This window comes from Megascapheus bottae, chromosome 20 (genome assembly GCF_031878675.1).
Source record: "Megascapheus bottae isolate mThoBot1 chromosome 20, mThoBot2.hap1, whole genome shotgun sequence".
NCBI lineage: Eukaryota > Metazoa > Chordata > Mammalia > Rodentia > Geomyidae > Megascapheus > Megascapheus bottae.
Window position 1 is genome coordinate 5,796,468 of NC_143528.1, and position 23,162 is coordinate 5,819,629.

Here is a 23,162-nt window from a genome sequence, read left to right on the forward strand (position 1 = left end):
ATTGATTTATTCAGTGCGTCAGAGCCAGAATCATGACTCTTCTTAGGAAATGAACAATTTGCTATTTCTGGGTCATGAGAACTTACCCTAGGCATGTTTAGTATGAACGAAAAATTTCACCTAGGAGTTGTATGTCAACAGATGTTTCAAATGACTCTTGCGCTTTCAAAGTAAGCCTAAGAATAGATCATTCAAAATCTATTTTGGATAACTTAATAAATAAAATAGAAATTCATTTGAAGGTAAACAAATTCACTATTTTACACATTGTTTTTTTAGCATTTCTTTATTACTATAATTTTATTATCTTTAGTTGTACAAAGGAGTTTCAACTCAACCTGTTAGTATGTGATTATACTACACCTTGATCAATGTTACCCCTTTTAACATTCTCCTTATCACTCCTAACAATGTTTCAAGTTCCATTTTCATATATATACATTCTTCCTCGGTTCATATGTTTTCTACCTTTTCCCCTCGACCTCAGCATCAATCCTTCCATATCTCAAGTATCTCAAGTAGCTTCTTAGGATCCAGTTTTATTCTGATAAAAGGATAGTTCCAAATTGAGTTGGAAGGGCACAGTGTAGAAGGGCAAAGAGAGGAAGATAGTGACTGGATTAAAGATGGATAGGGGAGGTAGCATCACAAAAAGACTGCCATTAAAATCTTGACTAAAAGTCTGTCATTGTTTACACCATACCCTGTGTGCATATTAATTTTACTATTATTAGTGTCAACAATCCAAAAGCATAAGCCCTTTGCATTATGGGCATACCTTCCATCCCCAAGCTTTCTCTAGACCTGTCGTTCAGCCCAATGGACCCTTAATTCTCAGCAAGGTGGAACAATTGCCCTTAGCTCTGGTCCTGTGCACATAGTTGGTTCATATCCCTGCTGCTGCTAGTTTTGAGAGCTTGTCCCTGGACCCAATGATTTTTACTTTTCCTACCATCTGTCATGATTGAATAAAGACATTCCTTTCAGATATCCTTTGGTTTTAGAATTTGGTTTTCCCAGATACACTAGCTGCCTATTAGTCCTGAACATTAACATATATTGGAGTATGGTTCTCTTGACACTTACCCAATTTGTATACCACTTAATATATGGAGAGATTCTTAAATGCTTACTACATATACTTACTTAAAAGCCATATATACCTTTTTGACATATACTTTCAAAAAGAGGTCACATAAATCACCGTGGTTTTCAATTAACTGTCACAGGTTCCCTATAGAGGGGGATGGTTTAAGGACTAATACTGAAAGTAGGAGAACAAGCAGGGATATGTCACAACAACTGATGCATCCTGGAAGTGTTTTTAGCACCAGTATAAGATTCCCCCATAATGTCTTGTATTGACCATCTCTCTCAGCATTAGAAAACACTTCAATTTCCAATCTAGGGTATTTTCTGTAGCGGTATTATGGGAGGATACATTTGGAATCATTTATGGAATTAATACTTGATACTAAATGAGAACTAATATTCAAGTTTGGGTTTCATGTACTGTTGGTCACTTTATATGCCTCAGTTTCCTGTCAGATTTGTTGTAAACTTATATGACATAGCATATATAGTAACTAAGATTGGTGTCTTAATTAACAAAAGACTTAAATGTATAAAGTATTATTATAGTATTTGTAAACAAGAAATACACCATTCATTGTTTAAAAGCTTTGTAAGCCAGGAGTATGGCCTAGTGCTAGAGTGCCGGCCTAGCATGTCTGAAGCCCTAGGTTCAATTCCTTGTTATCACATACACAGAAAAAGCCAGAAATGGTGCTGTGTCTCAAGTAGTAGACTGCCAGCCTTCTCAAGGACAGTGCCCAGCCCCTGAGTTCAAGCCCTAGGACTAGCAAAAACAAAAGCCAAAAACTCATATATGAATAAGCATGGGGTATGAAAGTAGATTTGCATACTAGCACCAGTCTCGCTTCCTATTGGACCAAGTAATGGAGGAAGTCCAGTGTTTTCTTTTAGCTTTAATTTGCTCATATGGAAATTAAAGAGTACTGGTGCCTTCCTTGCCAGGCTGTGACAAGGTGACAAAGGTTAAATGCAAATTCTCAATAAGGAATGGAATTCTTCATACCTACTGTATGGATATTTAATGTCATTTCAGATTTTTATTGTACAGACATGATGCCAAAGATCCAGTCATATTCTCTACATCATTCTAAGACCTATAGAAAACATTTTTTGACAGTATAAAAGTTTAAAGGTATGGTACTTTTAATAGTAAATACCATGGAAATTATTTAGTTCAGTGCTTTCCATTCACTTCATAAGGAAATAAACTAAAATTAAGTAAACACGAGTGCTTCTGAAGGCTGAATTGTTATTTTGTGGCAGATCCAAGGCCATAGCTTTCTGATTAACAGACAAAAGCTATTACAAACTTCTTCAATAACTATGTCCCTAAATGAGCCTTCCAGTTCAGCTAAGGCTTATTGCAATCTCCGTTTATTTAATCAAACTGGTGAAAAATCTTTGTACTTCAATTGCAAATCGTTTTAATACTTTGTTTCTTCATCTCCAGTGACTTAGGTTTAAAACATATGGTTTACTTTGTGCAAATATGTTTATTTTCAGGCAAATGCATGAGCAGTATAAGCTCGTGTACCCTGGTTGATTCAGATAGGGGTACAGTACAGGAGATTCTGAGGAAGGGTATGGTAGAGCAGGAGAGCATTTAGAAAGGGAAATACTACCTTATGTCCATTTTTTCTTTGCTTAGAGAATAACATATCCATGGTTCATTAATTATATGGCAAATACGCTGGTACTTCAAAAATATTGGCATTAAGAGCAATTACCACTCTATTTCTAGAGATAAGGTAGGACAGTGGGTTACAGGTTACAATCTGGTATATTTGCATAGATACTTGCAAGGAAATAATGTGGTGATAGTCAATAACAATTTCATTTCATCAACTGCCTAACTGGTTTCTACAGCACCTAAACCCTTACTTAAATAATACGTCTCCATTCTATACATCATTCCGACAATAAAATAGAGTAAAAAGTAATACTAATATGGCTATATTGAATGCCATATATGTCTCAGTCAGTCAATTCTGGAAAGGAACAAAAGAGGTATTACATACTTACTGTTTTAATCATTCCTCCTCCTCTCCCTCCCCAGCAAGCAGATTTAGTTTTATTTTGAAACTTCTCACCTGGTGGATAATTACTTCAGTCAAAATAATTTTTGAATGGCAATCAAAATCTTGGTGTGAATGTCAGCTAATTTAAATTCTTTGATTTACAAATCTACCTTGCTCACAGGTGTGTTGAAGAACTGAGCATTTGAAATCAATGAATTCTTTAAATATAATGAATATTCAAGGCACTAATATGCCTTTCCAGCATTTTCATTATAACAATGCAATGACGAGACAAGAATGTGCTGAGCAAATCTTATCAAAAGCATTTATATTTCAGTTTTAATGTTCAGTATGCATATGTGAGTATGAAACCATCTAATTGGAAGGTATGATTGGGCTTAGGAAAGATAGGGGAGAATGATGGAAGGGGTGACATCAATCAAAGTGTAGTGTACTTATCAATTGATTTGTTGAATCAAAACCTATTTGTAGTACTTGAAGGTAAGTTTTTTTGTATTTCTTTTTTATTATTTTTTATACTTATTTTTTCCATATATTTTTATTATAATTAGTAGATGGGTTACATTATATTCACCAGATAGAAGGTGCATTACTTCACAAACATTGGTACCCTTTCTCAGGTTTTGATCCCCATTTTCCTCCCCCCTCAAACCTCCCAAGTTTTCTATTGATTATGACAAATGAGGGAATCCATTGAGCCTATGTTCCTTTGAGGCTGGCTTTCTTCACTTAATATGATTTTTTCTAAGTCTTTCCATTTCCTAACAAATGGGGCGATGTCATTCTTTCTGTCAGCAGCATAGAATTCCATTGTATACAAATACCACATCTTGTTGATCCACTCATTGACTGAGGGACATCTGGGTTGGTTCCATATCTTTGCTATGGTAAATAGTGCTGCAATGAACATCGTAGTGCTAGTGGATTTAGTATGTCCTTGTTTCTGGACGATTGGGTAAATGCCAAGTAGTGGAATTGCTGGGTCATAAGGGAGCTCTATGTTTAGTCTTTTGAGGGACTGCCATACTGCTTTCCACAATGGTTGGCCACAGTGGTTGAACAAGTTTGCACTCCCACCAACAGTGTAGTAGTGATCCCTCCTGGCCACATCCCTGCCAGCATCTGTTGTTATAAGATTTCTTGATCCTGGCCATTTAAACTGGAGTGAGGTGGAATCTTAGATTTGCATTTGAAGGTAAGTTTTTAAACTCTTGTATTTAGTATCCATCTGCTAAGCTGAAACCTATTCCAAGCATGTCATATGTCAAGTACCAGGCACTATATTTTTATTTGGATAGGAATAGTTAAAATGTACAATAAGGGGCAGAGAGGAGAAGAGGTTAAAAGATACTAATCATTTATTCAATTATTAAAAGTAAAAAATTTGCATACTAAAAATTGGTTTACTTCTATGCTACCTAAAGATAAGGAAGGAAACTGGATGAAATACGGAAATAAGCTATGCTACATTTATATTTTATGCACTAATTTTGCTCCTTACTATAACTAGTAGAGATGAATTAAATTTTTCTTCAAGTAAGTATTATATAGGCTAGGTACCAGAAATTATTTCTCATCCAAAAATGTATCATGTCATATAATCTTTGTTTGTGAAAAATATTATAAGCCACATTTCTGGAGTTCTTCAAAGACAAAAGTGGGCAGAGTGATGGTACTTTATTGTAAATAACTTGGATGGAAATTTTGCTTGGATCTTTGTTCTGCAAAAAACCCTTGTCCATTCCGATAACTTAATAAATGTTGAATTATATGTAACATTTTTACATAGCCTCTGGAGATGAAGTCTCCATCCTAATAAGACTTCTACTCTAATTCTCATGATTTGCTGCTATATATGTAATAATCATGAATTCAACAAGATCTATAAATACAAAGTATTTTGTAGTCTCAGTATGTCAAAGATTTCATCGAAAATAGTGTTATAATGAAAACAACGGAGTTCTTCTAAAATGGAGATCTGAGGACAATCTCTAGAATTCTTGTACAGAATGAACATCACTTAAAGTGTGATTTCATTATCATGGGCTACAGTGAAGAAGAGATTGACTAGGAAATAAGATAAAATAGAAATAAGAAAGGTTATTAGCCTAAAAATGAAAGCTTTGTAAGATTTATGGTGGAAGAAAAGCAAAAAAAACTGGAATGAGTGAATTAGGTAAAAGTTCAGTATATATCAGATTAGTCATTTTGTCCCTAACAGACTTCTGGAATAATCCTGCTTCCAACAATATAAGAAAGAACATGAAGTGGAAAGATGGTGGAGAGACGTGAAGAGTGTGTAGGGGGGAAGTTTCAGACAAATTGAGTTAGAGGTGAGGTTAATGCATCTTTTGAATTAATGTGGTCACGATGTAACTGATGCACTGAGAGAGTGGGTCATAAATTGCTTCAAGGGAATCAGAGGGCAATGGGAGGCCCAGGCAGACTCTCTGAATAATAGGTTCAGAGCATCTGCTGTGCAATATGGTTTGAACCTTTTGAAGCCCCATTGTATAACTCACTTGTCACTTGGCTTGAGGAACAGATGACAGATCTGCCAGGAACATTCAGGAAGGGGAAGAGCCAGCTGTTCCTGTTGTATTGATATTTTAACAAATGCATTGATCTAATATTCTGAACTTATCTAGGATTTTAATATTTCATATGTAATATGGGGGGAAAATACTGCCCTCAGAGTAGAGATTCAGTAGAAAACAGGATGAAACATAGCACAAGGATTTATTTAGATAGCACTATGTCACTTGAAACACAAAGAAACACCTGATTTAATTTCCTGTGATATGCTTCATTATCCTTCCTCTGAGTTGCCATTCATCTCATGAAATGAATTCAGAAATATGACCTTTTCAAACTGTGAAGAAAAATAAGTTTGCTAAGGTACCAGTGGTGAGAAAAATCCAGCATTTACAGAGGGCATATTTGGGCTCCATCCCATCAAACATACATTCTTCCACAAACATTCCATTTCTCATGCATATACAGGCATGAACAGGCACGCATATATTCACACTACCTTATCTCTACCAGTGAAATGTTTTGGAAGAATATGTATGTTGCTACAGGGATTTGAACTCAGAACTTATGCTTTCATTCAGCTTTTTCACTCATGGCTGGAGCCATGCCTCCAGGCCAGCTTTATTTTTTTTTTATCTGGCTATTTTGGAGATTGAGTCTCATGGATTTTTTTCCTAGTTGGATTGACTCCAATCTTGATCTTCAGGTCTCAAACTCATGACTATCTAGGATTACTGGAGTAAGGCACTGGCACCTAGAAATGTGAGTCATTCATGTTGAAAGTGACCTAACCACCCCTTGCCTTGATATTACATACTTTATTTGATGGCTACTCATTGTCTTTAGTCACTAAAACATGACAATCTAGGCTTAAGTTTTACTAGTATCAGCATCAACCTGTCTTTCCCTCTGCTTTCCCTCTGAGAAAGCTCTGCTGGACACTTCAGAGAATGACATGCTTGTCTCTAATGATTCTTGTACTGAGCTGGCTCGCATTCTCTGCTCCAAATCCATAAAAGTCTCCCAGTTTTGATCCAGGCCAAATGCCCCTTAGTTGTTCTTTGTGACTTAGTTCTTCTAGGATGTCTTCTTGTAAAGCAGAGTTAGTATTTTGTTCTATATGCAGTTGTATCATTTTCTTCATTCCTAGATTTTGTGCAGCAATTTTTTGTTACTGTTATTAGTGATAGCTTCTCATGCTTTGTTGTGAACTCATTAAGTCAGCATATACTGGCTTGCTCATTTCTGAATCCCTAGACCAAGCACCGTTCTTATAGGAGGAATTTCTTGAGTATTGATTGTGTGAACAATAGTGCCACCAAACACTTAAGGCTTATATCTGAAGTCTCTGTTACTGTTAAGCACTTTTCTACTATATTCTCCCTTTTATCAGTGTCCCAGAAGCCCAGCTTAACAGCATACTCTGTTTGCATGTCTATGGTTTCCAATACAGAAATTCTTAGATCCTACATGTCCTATATAACTTTTGTGCCTTTTGCTTGAAATGGTGTTAAACAATGCTTTTAATGCTGGGAAGCAAATTCTCTACTGTTTTCCTGCTTTCCTTTCTTTTTATACACTTTAAATGCCAACTATCTTGAGTCTTTAGTCTATGACCGATTCCCTTGTATTCTTTGGAAGTCATTCAGTTGTGTGCATTTATTGGGGATCTTGCAATGAACACAAAGTCCATTACTAAGTACTAGGCATATAGCAAGTTTTTTGTATCATTTAAGCTTACAGCCTCGATGGACAGCGTAAACCAACACTAGTGCTTGTAAAATACAAGTGTGGCTATGGAAATTCAGAGCTGTGCCTGTTTGCCATGGAGGAATCAGGGAACAATTTTACAGGAGGGAATCAACACAGTGGGATTTAAAGACTACATCATGATGAATTAGGAAGGAATTTGGAGATAATCCCAGTTAAAGGTCAGCACATGGAAAATTCATAGACAAAGGAGCTTATATAACCTCAGATTTGGACAGAAAAACAAGAGATAAGGCTCAGGGATAGAAGTTGGGGGGGTCACACTATACATCGTCTTATGAGCTATTCCAATACATTGACTTTACCAAAGAAAGTGGAAAAATAACCACTAGGGGCTAAAGAGTAAAGCAATTGAATTTATATTTTAGGAAGACTGATGGCTGAAGAACAGAGTATGAGTTGCAGAAGGCAGGCTAATTCTAGAAGACCAGGTAGGAGGTCATAGCTGCCATTCAGATGATTTATAAAGGTAAACTAAGTCGAAGTGTAAGTGGAAAAGTGGGAAAGAACAGAGATATAAGGATTAATTAGGAGTCAGCATGGTTCACTGCAGCTGATAAATGTGGGGGAGAGGGAGGTAATCAGGAGGGAAGTTATAGATTTTTTTGAGTCAAGGAGATGCTCAGATTTCCTCCATGAGCAGCTAACTATCTAGATCACAGAAATGATCACCAGGCCAACTAAAAACGTGGGATTAGATTATAGCAAAAATGAGAAAATAGAATTAGGACATTTGAAATAAGGTGTTTGTAAGTAATACTAATGATTCAAATCTACAGCCTAGTTTTTGAAGAAACATTGAAGAGACATTATCATTCCTGACTAACTGAAATTGAAAGAAAAAATATAAAACCTTGGTGAAAATAAGATTACAGAAACCCCCTTGTGTGTAGCAACCCACCTGTCAGTAAAACATGTGAGTGAAAAGTGGACCCTTCTCTCCAGGTTTTGGGTCTTGAGGTACCAACTGTTTTCTGAAAAAAAATGCAAGCCTCTGTTTTTTCAGACCCAGGAGGCTAAGTTTTGCAAGGTTGCCTTTCCCTGTGTCGTATTCTGCAAAATGTTAAATAATGCTTCTTTCGCAAAAACACAGGGACCTTCAAAGAATAATAAACAGTTAACATGTGCTTGTTAGGTGAGGCAGCCTAACCTCCAATTTACTCTACTTACAGAAAAACTGTTTGATCAATTAAGTCCAATGATACCTATCTGTAAAAATAAGATCCATTCTTCCAACACAGTATAAAAATCCCTGGAGGTCAAGCCTACATCATCTTGAGTTTTCCTTCCTATTCTTTCCTTTTGGGAGTTTTATTCTATCCTCTCAATAAGCATCTGCATTTCTGCTACTTTGTCATTGAGTATGAGATTATCGATCATCGACTCCTAATCATTAACTCCATAAGTCACCACCACAATTTCAAAATCATCAGTGTTTGTTAACTTGAATAAAAAGAAACAGTTGTAAGTCTTCCCAAGATTTCTAGCTCACACACCCTTCCCAGTTTTGACCACTTTCATTTCCCCCCCCCCTGAATATCCTTCACATTTTTGTAGCTATGTAAATCTCTGATTTTCCAGAAGTCTAAGAAGAGACTGGAAGTTTCCTCACAAGGCCCTAAAGGCACCACTTCATATGTGTTTAAATGTCTTTTTGGTAATATAACATTTTCAGATCTCATGAATAATTCTAATATATTAAAATAGATTAACTCTGAGTTTCTCTGATTTAAATTAATATGGAGGGCCTGGAGCCCCAAACTGAGGCCTGTTATCTGCCTTTCTGAGGTAGTCGTTACAACTATTTCTGAAGAGCCCTATGGATACAGGAAACTGATATTCAAACTGATGATCCTCACAGGAGTCACAGGTTGTTTTGTTTGGACTGAAAGATACTGAGTATCTGCGCTCTGGCTCTGAGGGTTTTCCTTACATTCTTCTATCCAGTTGCCAATGCCAGTGGCTCTCAACAAATGTCTGGGTTAAAATAACAAAGTTTTGAGATAACAGTTTCTAGTGGTATTCTTACCAGTCATGAATCATTCATACGGCTCGTTGGCCTCCAAAGTATCATCTCAGTAAACTATCTCTGCCTTTACTAGCTCTTTGCTTTCCTGATGATCTGTAGTACTTTGGGAAGACAGGGCAGGAAATGGGTGAAGAATGAGGGTGAGGATGAGGGAGCTCTGAAATGCCTGGTGGGTATCTTCATAGGTTGCCTCCCAGCTTCTCCCAGAATGCTGAAGCATGTCAGCAGATGCAATCTGAATAGACACTCTGTTTCAACAAAGTATAAGCTGTGTAGGATCTTATAGAAATACCAGAAGCATTGATAAAAGAAAATAACAGATATTTGTGCAGCACAGGGTACATGAAAGAGCTGCCCTAGGTGAATGAAGTCAGGCATTCAGGACTTCTTTCTGTCTCTAACTGCTGGCTGACAGCAGAAAAAAAAATCAATCTGCTAGTGAATGAACACGAGCATGAATAAACAGAGGAGAAAAGCCACTGTATATGCAGTAATAGTCTTTGTGATGTCTTTAAATAGTTTATACATTTTTTTCTGGCAAGGACAAAAAGCCTGGTAGAAAAACAGAAGAGAAAGTAAATGCCAGCACCCCTCAGAAGCTGTAAATATAGGCACTGTTATCCTCATCTCTTAGATGGAAATCTGAGGTTCAGGAGAAATTGAATGACACGTCCTAAGTCATAGAGATGGTATGGTGATTTATTTCCTCACATCATTTTGAAAATACTGTCATTACAACTGTGAGTTTTGAGATCAGCATTTTCCAGGCATGTGATTGAGCATTCCTTGTGAAAAGAACAAAGCATGGGGATTTTTATACTTAACTCTTAACAGTGAGTCATGCAACCACATTCATGGTTTCCTCCTATTTATTGAAGCTTGAGTCAGCTAAAGAGCTACAATCTTTTCATATTTTTAATAAGGGAACTCTTTGCAAATTCGCATGCCCAATTTTGCAAATCCTGCACGTGGGACAACGCTGCTGTCTGTATTGAGCTGGCCTCCTTCTAGGCACTGTCAGAATGTACATGAGTATATTGACAACCATACCTCCTCCAGTGGTGCTTTAGAGCACATGTAATGACCACAAGGTGCAATCTAAGGTGCTAGCCAGAAAGATGTCTTCAGTATATCCAAGGTTAACCTAAGAATTTCAGTCTTCTGCTTGTTTCCATCCTTAGATCTTTTCAAAATGTGTATTGGCTTTTCAGCTTAATGTCTTAGAAACAAAAGACAAAAGAAAAAAAAAACCACAAGTCTCATGGTGAATTCAGATAATCTCTTTTTTCAGACTTTATTCACCCATGATCATTTATTAGGTATTATAATGGAATTTCCCATATAAAACCAAGATCACACTTTCACACTTAGTAGTTTTGTGGGAATGGAGTTGCCCTACTACAAATTGTGTGTGTGTGTGTGTGTGTGTGTGTGTGTGTGTGTGTGTGTTTGCCTCAGTGTTTGTGTGTGTGCTCCAGTCCTGGGATTGGAACTCAGGGCCTAAATAATATTCCTGAGCTTTTTGTTTTTTTCAAGGCTACCATTCTATCACATAATCAACAGATCTACTTCCAGGGTTTTTTTTTTGTGTGTGTGTGGCTAACTGGAGATGAGTATCCCAAATTTTTCCACTCAGGTAATCTTTGAATCCCAATCCTTAGATCTTACCCTGCTGAGTAGCTAGAATTACAGGTGTGAGCCAATATCATTAGACTAACAATATTTAAAGATCTAAAAGTTTGAAAACCTGGTACTAGTAGCATAACAAATTCAGGGGCAGATTCTTTCCTTCCCTTCTATTTCTTCCCAAAGAAATAGATTTTTTTTGACCACTCCTGGGCTTGAGCTCAGGGCCTGAGCACTGTCCTTGGACTTTCTCAAGGCTAGAGCTCTACCATTTGAGCCTCAGCACCATTTCCAGCTTTTTTTCTATGTATGTGGTCCCGAGGAATCGAATCTGGGTCGTCATGCATGCTAGGCAAGCACTCTACCACTAGGCCAAACTCCCAGCCCCCAAAGAAATATTTTATGGCTATTCCTTAATAAGAATATCTTCACTGCCTAATTTACCTGGATTTTATCATGGTTACAAAATGTTGAAAGTTGGGCCAGGAGTTTGGCCTAGTGGGAGAGTGCTTGCCTAGCATGCACGAAGACCTAGGTTTGATTCCTCGGTACCACATACATAGAAAAAAGACAGAAGTGGTGCTGGGGCTCAAGTGGTAGAGCTCTAGACTTGAGAAAGCCAAGGACAGTGCTCAGGCCCTGAGCTCAAGCCCGGGACTGGAAAAATTTTTTTAAAAAGACTGAAAGTTGCTTCCATAAAACCAAAATTCAGGGAAGCCTTTGAGTCCCAGTTACCTAGCAAAGGAAAAAAGAGTTGTGTTACTATCACAGATGCCCAGGTGCTGTCCTAGGTTCTGATAAACTTTGCTTGGATATTCATGAGTGTCACGAGTTTGGAAACTGCTCTAATGGTCACACTGCTAAAATCAATTGCTCTATATTAAGCAGAAACATCACTCTATGTTATTCTATTTAATCTATTAATTGAATTGGAATTAGAAATGCTATTCAAGTAGGATTTTCTTTCCCTTAAACCAAGTACCATGATAATGTCTGCATCATTTTCAATAGTCCAACCTGGGAGTACAATGGAGAGATAGGAATAATACTGTTACCTAAGTGTGTAGATAAAAGTCATATTATTACAACTGGCTGGACTTGGGACAGAAGGAAGCAAAGTAAGAATAAATGCATATCAGAGACAGACTAGGAGTGGGAGAAGTCCATTTTGAACAGAGAAGTTTTAAGAGGAATGAAAATAAATCAAGAGGGACTGGGAGCATGGCCTTGTGATAGGGTGCTCACCTAGCATGGGTTTGATTCCTTGGTACCACATAGAAAAAGTTGGAAGTGGTGTTGTGACTCAAGTGGAAGAGAACTAACTTTGAGAAAGCCCAAGGATGGTGTCCAGGCCCTGAATTCAAGCCCCAGGATTGGAAAAATAAAAATAAAAATAAATTATGAGGTACAAAAGATGTTACTTAGTTCAAGATGATAGACCACAGATACATGTAATGAGGCAAGGCTGTAAATGGAGGTGGGGAGTGGAGACTGGTGGGCTCCATAAGAACAGAGGCTGGGTAACCTCAATTTCCCCTGCAAGAACATAACTATCACTCTAGAGAATAACTTGGGATCCTGTAGGAGAATACAGAATGTATGGAGAGCTCAGAACAATATCACATTAGGGGTGACTATTCAAAGTGAGGCCTGATCGGTGCCAATTATTACGATAGGCTCTGACTTCAAAGTGCATGCATATGCATGCTAGCTGTATCACTTGGTGGTCCAGATAGGCTACAAACATCACTTTTGTCCTTTTTAAATTGAGAACTTAATTTATGATTGCTGTAAAATATAATTCAAAATGTGGTAAATGTTCCATAAATTTTTTTCAGAATTAATTCCTTTCTCTCTTCTCTTCTTCTTCCTCTGTCAAATGATTATTGTTAGGACTTATAAATATCCTAGACAGCATTGTCACCATTCTCAACATCGCTTTCATTATTTGGAAGGGATTCTGTCTCAGAGGCAATGGGGGTGATGTTAGTCTTTAAATAAATGAATGTAGTAGTAAGAGATATTAACCAAATCATCCTGTCACCTTTCTGGTTTCCAAACTCAAAGCCATAATAGAGCTATTACCTTGTTTTATGCTGGTATAATGACTCATTCTATGTGAACTTTTAATTTTCATAAGTTAACATGAATCCTCTTGACCAAGGAATACAAAAGGAAGACCAAGGAAGACAGGGTGAAAGATCATTCAAATAGTGGAGCTCATATAACCCATTCAGTAAACGTTTGCCTCTGGTATAGGGGCAGGTAATGACTGATTAGGCACACTGAGTATTTGGTGTCTCAAGTTGTGCATGTAGACACAGTCTTTCCTAGTACAAACTGCCTGTCACCTATGCCTAAATCAAACTGAAGCTCATTCGATGTTGGTGAACTGAACATGGAAACTAATATGCTTTTCCTCATTCCATCTTCCTAAGAGATTCTTGTAGGTAATGTTCAATGTATGTGATTTTTGTTTTATGAGACATTAGAAGCCAAACTATACATCAAAAGTTAGTTTACTCGATATTAACTTTGGTTGCAGCTTAGAAAATTTCTCTTATCCTTACACACTTCCTTCCCAAAATAATGCTCAATGTTTCAGCATCTTGCTGAACATGTTCATGTCCAATTTCATTGTCTGATTGCCTGTAATATTTCTACAGCAAAATGATAAAATTCTTTATGCAATGTAAAATTCCAAGTATACTTCCAGAGCAAAGGGGGATTGACAATCCAGTTTTTTGAATGGTGTCTTGGAATGAGCAGTCGCATTAATGACAGTAGAGTTCAAATTATGTTTTAGGTATCCAAGATGAGAAAGAAAATGTCCTATAATGTAGTGTAGATATATCTAGTGTGAATATATATGTATATATAGTTTAAATATAAATTCTTTGTTTCTTTGAGACAGGATATCAACCAGTATCTCAGGCTGGATGTCAGTTCTCTATTCTCCTGTGTGTACTTTCTAAGCACTGGCATTGTAGACATGAGCCACTATATACCACTCAAGTATATGTTGATATTTGCAAGTCTGGGCTAAAGAGGTATTGGTGACTACTATGTCCAAGTAGCTCTTTAAAATTAGAATAATAGATGGATAAAGAGATGAAAGAATGATAGATTCTTTCATTCAGATTCTACTGATTGACCTCTTGTAGCTGTAATACTTGAGGAAATTCTATTGCCAAGTCAAAAGATTAGAGACAAACCTATAAAAATACAATATCTTACAAAAGCAAAGCTTTGAGCTAGCCCTAGCTCAATCTGTGCTAGTGTTTGTTGGTATTATTTTTCTCTAAACCAAATTTCCCAGAGGCTTTAGGTAGGGGGTATATCCTTGGGGGGTATGTTTACCTAAACTAATGTTTACCTGTGTCTGTTTTGTTTAATCATTTTATGATAATTACATCTGTCCCAAACATATAGCATCATTTCCCCCAGTAAATGGAACTGTGAACTTTGGGAGTTTTCTACCACCGCAAGACAAGAGAGTTTTCCATCATATGAGTCACTCACAAGTCCCAGTAGTCTAAGTTGATCATTCAGGCTGAAACCTGCATAAACTGGCTATGGGAAGGGGTCTTCTTTGTTTGCTCCAGTTGCTCAAATGCACTGTATAATTTCCCAGTACTCTTTTTCATGCCAGGCTGTCTACCTGGGGCCTGCCTCAGTAGGACTTTGATTTCTAAGCAAAAAGTGGAGGGCCGCATACACAGACAGAAGAAATGAGGAGGCTACTTCTTTGCAAAGACTTCACCAGCATCTGTTTCATCAAAAGCAGAACAGAAGTAATGTTATTTACTTTTTTAATTAAAGAAAAATAAAAAGCACATGACTCAAAGACATCTCCGACGTTCTTTAGATTTAGAGATCTTGTCAATTTTCTGAATAGCAAACACCATTTATAATTTGTTGAGGATTCTTTCTTTCCAACTTTGAAAGGATTGTATTAATTCTACACCAAGTGATTAATTAAATGTACTCTCAAGTCTTCCCTTCTTCCCTTTTGGCTTGGGTGGTAATTAATCATGGCTATTCCTAGTTTATAATAGCCTTGAAACTGTATTTTCAGTGTATTATTTTGGTTGTCTCTTTGAGACACAATCATTTCAGCATCCAATAATGCAGGGAGTAAGTTCAGAAAGGGAAATTAACCTTCATTTGCCCCATTTTTTAAAGAGGCTGCAGCCAGTCTTTTTGGAGAATGTGTTCTGTCATCAAATGTGGCTCTGGTGATCAAGTCTTAGTCATTAGAGCTTTGCACAGGCTTTCAATGGGGCAGGTATCTAGCCTACGAGAAGCATGCTCTCGAATAATAGTGGACCATTTTCCAAATTCAATAGTTTTAAAAGCTTCAGAACAAGGGGCAAGAACATCAAACAAGAAATAGGACATGGGCCTTAAATTCATTAGTATCATTTATCTCAAAGCTTTCTTTCAAAATGAAGTATTAGTTTTCTGCTTTAAGATGGTGATTTTTTTTTGCCTTTTGCTTTAAGATAGCAATTTTTAAAATGCTAAGCTCAAACTTCAATCAGGATATAAATATTTGGAGGAGGAATAAATATTCTCTTTTGGTTGCTTTCTGATGGTACTAGTGCTTGAACTCAATGCCTTGATGTTACTTTAGAGTCACTTAAACATTTGAGCCACATGCCTCCAGTCTTTTTATGCTTGTTATTTTTTGGGGGTGGTTAGGGGGAGATTAGGTCTTAGGTTTTTGTAAGGAGCCAGTCTGGACCATGATTAGCTATGCCTCCAGCGGATATAAAATCTCAAGGAGTTTGCCATGCAATGTTTGTGGTTGAGGCAGAGTTTCTTTTTTAACAAGTTATCTTTAAATAGTTGTACAATTGTTCAATCACTCTGGAAAACAGTGTAGTGGTTCCTCAAAATACTAAACATAGTCCCCTATGACCCTGCAATTCCACTCCTGGACATGTCCCCAAATTTCCAGACACAAGGCCATACTAAACCTACCAACATGACCATGTTTATAGCAGCATTATTCACCATAGCTAAGATAGGGAACCAACTCAGATGCCCCTCATTAGACGAATGGATCAAGAAGATGTAGTATATATACACAACGGAATTCCATTCTGCTGTTAGAAAGAGTGGCATTCTGGCCGGGAGTTTGGCCTAGTGGTAGAATGCTTGCCTAGCATGCATGGAGACCTGGGTTCAATTCCTCAGCACCATATATATATATATATATATATATATATATATATATATATATATATATATATAAAGCCGGAAGTGGTGCTGAGGCTCAAGTAGTAGAGCTCTAACCTTGAGAAAGCACAAGGACAGGCCCTGAGCTCAGTTTCAGGACTGGCAGAAATAAAGAAAGAAAGAAAGAAAAGAAAGAAAGAAAGAAAGAAAGAAAGAAAGAAAGAAAGAAAGAAAGAAAGAAAGAAAAGAAATTTCCCCATTTGTAAGAAAATGGTAAGATTTGGGAAAAAATCATATTAAGTGAAGTAAGCCAGACCCAAAGGAATATAGGCTCCATGGCTTCCCTCACTTGTAATAATTACTTGTGTCTAGGATTTTTCTAGTAGAGGAGCACAATAGCTCAAAAGCCATGTTCATATGGCCATATAGGAAGAACCTAAGCAAAATTAACTGCAGGATATGGAAACAAGATTTTTATCTTTGTAATTGCTGTTCTTAATCTACAGTGTGAAATTATTTCTCACTCTTTAATTCTATCTTATTCTTTTTTGTGTTCTTTGTGGTATCCTCTGACTTTGGTATGTTGTATATGCATTTATTTCTTTATTTGAGTCAGGGAAGGGAAGCAGAAAAACAAGATGATGAGACAAAGGACAAAGGTTGAAACAGTATAACAATGATATTCACAAGACAATATGTTGAGCCAGGTGGGGTGGCTCAAGCCTGTAATCCTAGCTACTCAGGAGGCTGAAATCTGAGGATCATGATTCAAAGCCAGCCCAGGCACTAAAAAGTCAGTGAGACTCTTAGCTCCAGAAAACTGGAAGTGGCTTTGTGGCTCAAGTGGTAGGGTGCTACCTTTGAGCTGAAGAGCTCAGGGACAACACCCAGGCCCAGAGTTTAAGTCCCAAAACCAACAAAAGAAAGACAATATGTTGATAATATACTCTACACCTTAGGAAGGAGTGGGGGGTAGGGAAAGTGGGAGAAAAATATAAAAGGGGCAACAATGTTCAAGAAGTAATATACCTATTACCTTACGAAGGTAACTATAACCCCTCTATACATCACTTTGATAATAAAGTAAAATTTATAAAACAAAAAGAGAAAATAAATAGTTGTACAAAGCAGTTGTCATTTAGGAAAGCAATTTGGTAATAGTGTTTCTTGATCTGTATCAACCATTTCAGCAATCTCATGCCCCTTGATCCAAATCTTCCCTTCCTTTTCTTCATTTTGTAGTACAATAAAATCTTGACTACATTCTCCCTTGTCCTTTCCTTTGATTTATTCTTCTACCCCTCTTCCCTATGATCCCATCTCCCCTCTTGCAGATACCCATATGCTGTTGCTTACTTTCTTGGGCTTTAATTTTGTATCTCGAAGCAAATACCTTATTTGAGTTGTCCCTAGAATCTACCATATTTTAGTTAGTACACTTGTAAGCACTTACATTTCAGCACAAGTTTTTACTTATTAACTTATATTTGAATTCTAGCTACCACAGATGAGGGAAACCATGTAACATTTGTTTCTCTGGTTCTGACATACTTCATGTAATATTTTTAAGTCCTTCCATTTCCTTATGAATGGCACAATATCCATCTTTTTGAATGGATGCATAAAATTCCATTGTGCGTTCTTCACCCATTTATCCATTGAGGGGAATCTGAGCTGATTACATATCTTGGGCATATATGATAAATAGTCTTTAAGGTAGAATCTATATCTTTACATAGGCTGGCCTTAAACAAATATTTTCTTGATGTCTGTCTCCAACACACACATGTACACACACACTCCTACATACCCCAAGCTACTTAATTGTGACTGTATGTCATTTCCTAATATTTTTAACACCTAGGTGTTGGGGTCCTTCTCAGATGTCTAGGACGGGGGTAAAATGGCGATGGAGCCCACGAATAATCCCAGGAACATAGACTCCAGAGACCAGACTCTCCGTGCAGATTTAACTTTATTTTAGAAAACGTGCTCCCTAAATACAGATCAAGTGGTGGCCGCCAAGTCATACCAGCAGCAGTTGTTGGGTCTTTCCCAAATGCGACCGTCAGCCAATGGTGTCCTGAGACATGCCCCACTTGCCAGGAGTCTCAGGGAGCTCCTGCTGGAGGCAGGAGGAGCCAGGGCCCTCGGGTTCCAGACTGCTTGTGTCACAGAGTGTGCCTAGGAGTGTATGTGCCTTTTGGCACAGAGTCACGGGAGCACAGGTAGCTACCTGGGCTTTTATGCCACTAGCTAGGAAGCCCCACACTGAGGGTGACCACAGAAATACTCATTTATTTATGAAGATTTTAATACACATACACAAAAAGAGTCATTCACTAAGAGATACAAAGTCTATATTTACAGATTATTCAAGATTCTCACCATATATGTTCTCAAAAATAAGATAAGGAATTAGAAGGGACTAGGAGCAGAGAATACATTTTTGGAGTTTTACAATGCTAACATGTAAATTGGGGTATGAGTAGGAGGACCTCAATGTAGGCCACTGACTATAGTTGTTCACATATTTTATCTGTTTTGCAGATAGAAGAGGAATAAAAAAGGTGTAGGATCAGTTCAGTTCTGGTGTCCTATAAGAGGCTACGTAATGAACACTAGAATAAGGAATCTCACTCATACCCTGGGATATGCCTGCTAGTTTTCCCTCTACTAGTAGTAGACCATGAAACAAACTATGTGTTTAAACTGTAAATTGGTGCATAAGGTGAAGTGAAAAGTTTGGTTTTTACTCCAGTCACATATCATCTTTTTGTAAACAGTAGATTCTTCATGCTGCATATTGAATTTGGAATGTCCACCAAAACTCCTGTGTTAAACACTTGGCCCTCAGCTTGGCATTTTTGAGGTGGTAGAAACTTTAAGTGATAGGGGAAGTAACAAATTTATGATTAAAGAGTAAAGTCCTCAAAGGGAATTGTAGGAACCTGTTTCTCCCACTTTTCTTCCCTCCTTCCTTTTCTCTATCTCCCTTTCCCTTCACTCCCTCTCTCTTCCTCTATCTCCCTTCCTTTCTCTGTCTCCCTCTCTCTTCCCAGGTACCAGGAGGTGATCAAATTGCACTGTGGTATTTCATGACAATCAGTGATAAACTCAGTCAAAGTAAACTTATCTTCTTTTAAAGTTGCCACATTGCTTGAAAATCAAACACAGAAGATAGCTAGACACACTTCATAACCAGGAAAATAAGCTAGCAAACCATAGTAAAGATTAAAAATCAATCACAAGAACAAAAATATAAAGCAAGCCTTTATTACCACTGTTCCTCCCTGTGCCCTGCTGTATTATTCCATCTCTTGTTGATATGGATACTTTCCTAACCAGAACACTAACATGTTTTTTTTCTTTTCCTCTAGAATTCTGTTGTTTCCTTTCTAGCCATTTAGCTAGTCACTAAGAATAAGGTTAATATAATCTCAGATGTAAGATACATGTCATGATAGGGTTCCATGGAAGCAGAGTTTTGAGTAGCATATTTCCTAAGTCATGAAAAACATCCATTCAGAACATAGAAATATCTCATAAAATAAACATCTAGGAAAGTCTTTGACTAAAATGTCCTAAGTTGGGACCAGGTCACAGATATTGCCAATCCATCAGAAAATGGTTTTGCATTCTATAGGAAACTCAAAACTGTGGGCCCAAAGGCAGCTTATTAGCAGATGCCAGGAAGCCCAGACATCACCTGTGCTCAGCTTACATGTACATTGGATCTTCTTGCTCCTTTAAAGGGAGTTGGGCTTTTCTTTAAGAGAGCAAAGAAGAAACAAACCCATATGGTTCACAGGGAGTTAGCAATGTGGTAACTAAAATGAGCAATTTTTTCTCCAGCAACATGTGCTGGTGACTAGGCTTATCGGGATCTTTGTTGAACCTCATGCAATAATTTGCATGAAGAATTCTTCTTTCTACTTCTGTAGAAACTGTCATTTTGTTATGGAAAAGCACAGTCTCCTATCGTATTATATTTCTGTGACAATTATCTCACATCCCTGTCCAAGCTGTTAAATAGTATTCCATATAGATTAGCACACCTGGCACCTGCTCCATTAGATAACCTCCCAATGTCAGTGGTTAAACATGAAAAAAGATAATCTGTCATTCGTCTCAAGTGCAAATTACATGTTCCTAGTTGGTGAATCTTGCTTCAAGTAGTGACATGATTTGAAATCGTAAACTTCTCCAAGACTTCAGCCTGTGAAACTGTTGAGTGGTGGTAAAGTCTTTGAGTGATAAGACCTAATGGAAGGAAGTTAGTCCACAGTGAGCATGACCTCGAGAGGAACATTGGAACTTTGGCCCTTCCTCTTTCTTGTTTTCCCATGAGGTGACAACTCCATGGTCATATGCTAACATAGTAACTTGCTTTGCCAGCCCAAGCAACCAAGGACTGAACCTTCTGAAATCACGAGGCAGAATAACTCTTTTGCACTTATGCTGATTTTCTCAGATATTTGTCACAGTGGCAGAAATCTACATAAGCGGTGCCTCAGAGACCTGATTTTTGTGCTCTGGTGCAAAGCCTTTCCAAATGGATCTTGCTGGCCATGACACAGAAAGAAAGTGCATGGACAGAGTCAGGCTCATCATCAAATTATTAGTCCTGCTTCTATATTTTCTCACACAACCCTGTCTATCAAGACATCTGTGAAATGTACTTTACTGTGTGACTGTGAGTGAGAGTTACCTGCTTCAAATATTCATCCATAAAGGCTCAAGACAGAACTTGGGAAAGTTCAAGTTGCTATAATTTGAAAATTTATAATTCTTTGAAAGTAATTATAAAATTCATTTTATAATTCCAAATTTTATGTGCTATTTGTGGTGCTGTTGCCATTTTGTGGTGCAGCAAGAAGGTTTCACAACAGCAGTAAGCAACTTATGTGACTTTCCAGCTTCAAGAAATATGAACTATAAGTCTTTCCATTCCTTACAAATGGGCGATGTCAGTATTATACACAATGGAATTTTATGCTGCTGTCATAAAGAACGATATCACGCCACTAGTAAGGAAATAGACTTAGAAAAAAATCAGTTTTGAGGCGGGGGTAGGGCTTGAACTTTGGGCCTGGGTTCTGTCCTTGAGCTCTTCAGCTCAAGGATAGCTCTCTCCCACTTTGAGAAACAGCACCACTTCTGGTTTTGTGGTGGTTAATTGAAAGTAAAATTCTCACAGACTTTTTGTGCCTTGGCTGGCTTTGAACTGTCACCCTCAGATCTCAGCCTTCTGAGGGGCCAGTATTATACACATGTGAACTGTCTGGACAGAGATCCCTACAGCTTTTGCATTGACATTTAGAGGTATACAAGGAACATTTCTTTAATTTTTAGGGGTTTGGGGAGGGTAATGGGTACCAAGACATGTAAAAGGGTATCAATGTATGTGAATTAATGCACCTTCTATCTGGCAAATATCATGTAACCCTTTTACTAATTACAATAGAAAAATTTTTAGGGGTTTTATGATTTGCTAGATTTTGACTATCCTTCCTATACTTTTATATTTTAAAGTGTGAAAGGGTCCCATACATTCTCATAAGTTTGCTCAGTAAAACTGAATTTCTGAGAATGGCCTAAGAGATAAGAATAGAACATGTCCTTTCTGTCATACATCACCTTCAACTTTTCCTGGAAGGTCACTCTATTCAAATCACTCTGGCTACCTTGCTCTTCCAACAATGCCAAAATTGTTTCTGATTCCACAACTTGTATTCTATTTAGACGTGGTTGAAAATCCATCTTTTAGAGTATCTATAAAACTTAACATGTCCTAGTAGTGCTTTTACATGGTTGTTTATATTTACTGCATTCCCTTCCATGAACATAGGCTCCCTGTATTAGAACTCATCTAATCTCTTTCACAGATCAATACAATATCATTTTTTGCTACCCAAAGCCTCTTTCTTCACATACAGCTATCCAAACATCATGGCTATTCTAATATTCTTAAAGCAAGTAGCAATTTAACAACTATGTTGCTTAAAATGTCAAATGGTTGCTTATTCCTACCAGGATCAAGTCAAACTTCTTCATGATGTTAATTTGATTTAATCCCAGCCTAATTGTCAGACCGTCTTTCACCATTCGTCTAGAATTTATTTTAGCTAAACTGTGTTTTGTAATCTACAAATGTGTTCTTTACCCCCAACTTCCAAAATATCCTCATCTTATTTGGCTTACATGATTACTCCATGAATTGGAAATTTCCAATTTCTTTGGATTGATTGATTCTTGACTGAAACCCTGGATAGCTTCATCCTTATCTTTTTATTGTATTTATTGGTGCTTTCTTCCTCCTCTATTTGATTCCAAGTCCCAACTCCATGCTTAAGTCATCTGAAGAGAGCCTCAGCAGCACAGAGTACGTCACACATGAATGCTGTCAGTTTATGGAGTGCCTACTTATTGCTGACAGACTAGATAAGAAGTCATTCATCATATTCTTATCCACATGGATTAGGAATAATTATTAATTCTATTGTACAGATGAGGATACAAAACTCATTTGTGGTCGGAGTATTGAAGCCAGAATTCCAACTCAGCTGTGGTGAGGACAGGCAGAGGAGTATAATCTGAAAGAAGATGGTGGGGAGCTTTATAAGTAAGGACAGCAACAGAATCTAGTGATACCATAGCTGTAATTTTTAAAGATTTCTGTTATTTGTTTCTTATAGTTGATAGAGTCTGGCACATCTCTTGTGCATCTCTAATTTTTTGTTGGTGGAAATGATAGATTATCTAGGTATATAGTTGATCTAGACAATGCTCATCTGCACACTGCACAAAAACGACACCTGATGTTCTAAAACCAACTGACAATGCTTGTTTAAGACAATCAAGGAAGCAGGGAACAGTAGTAA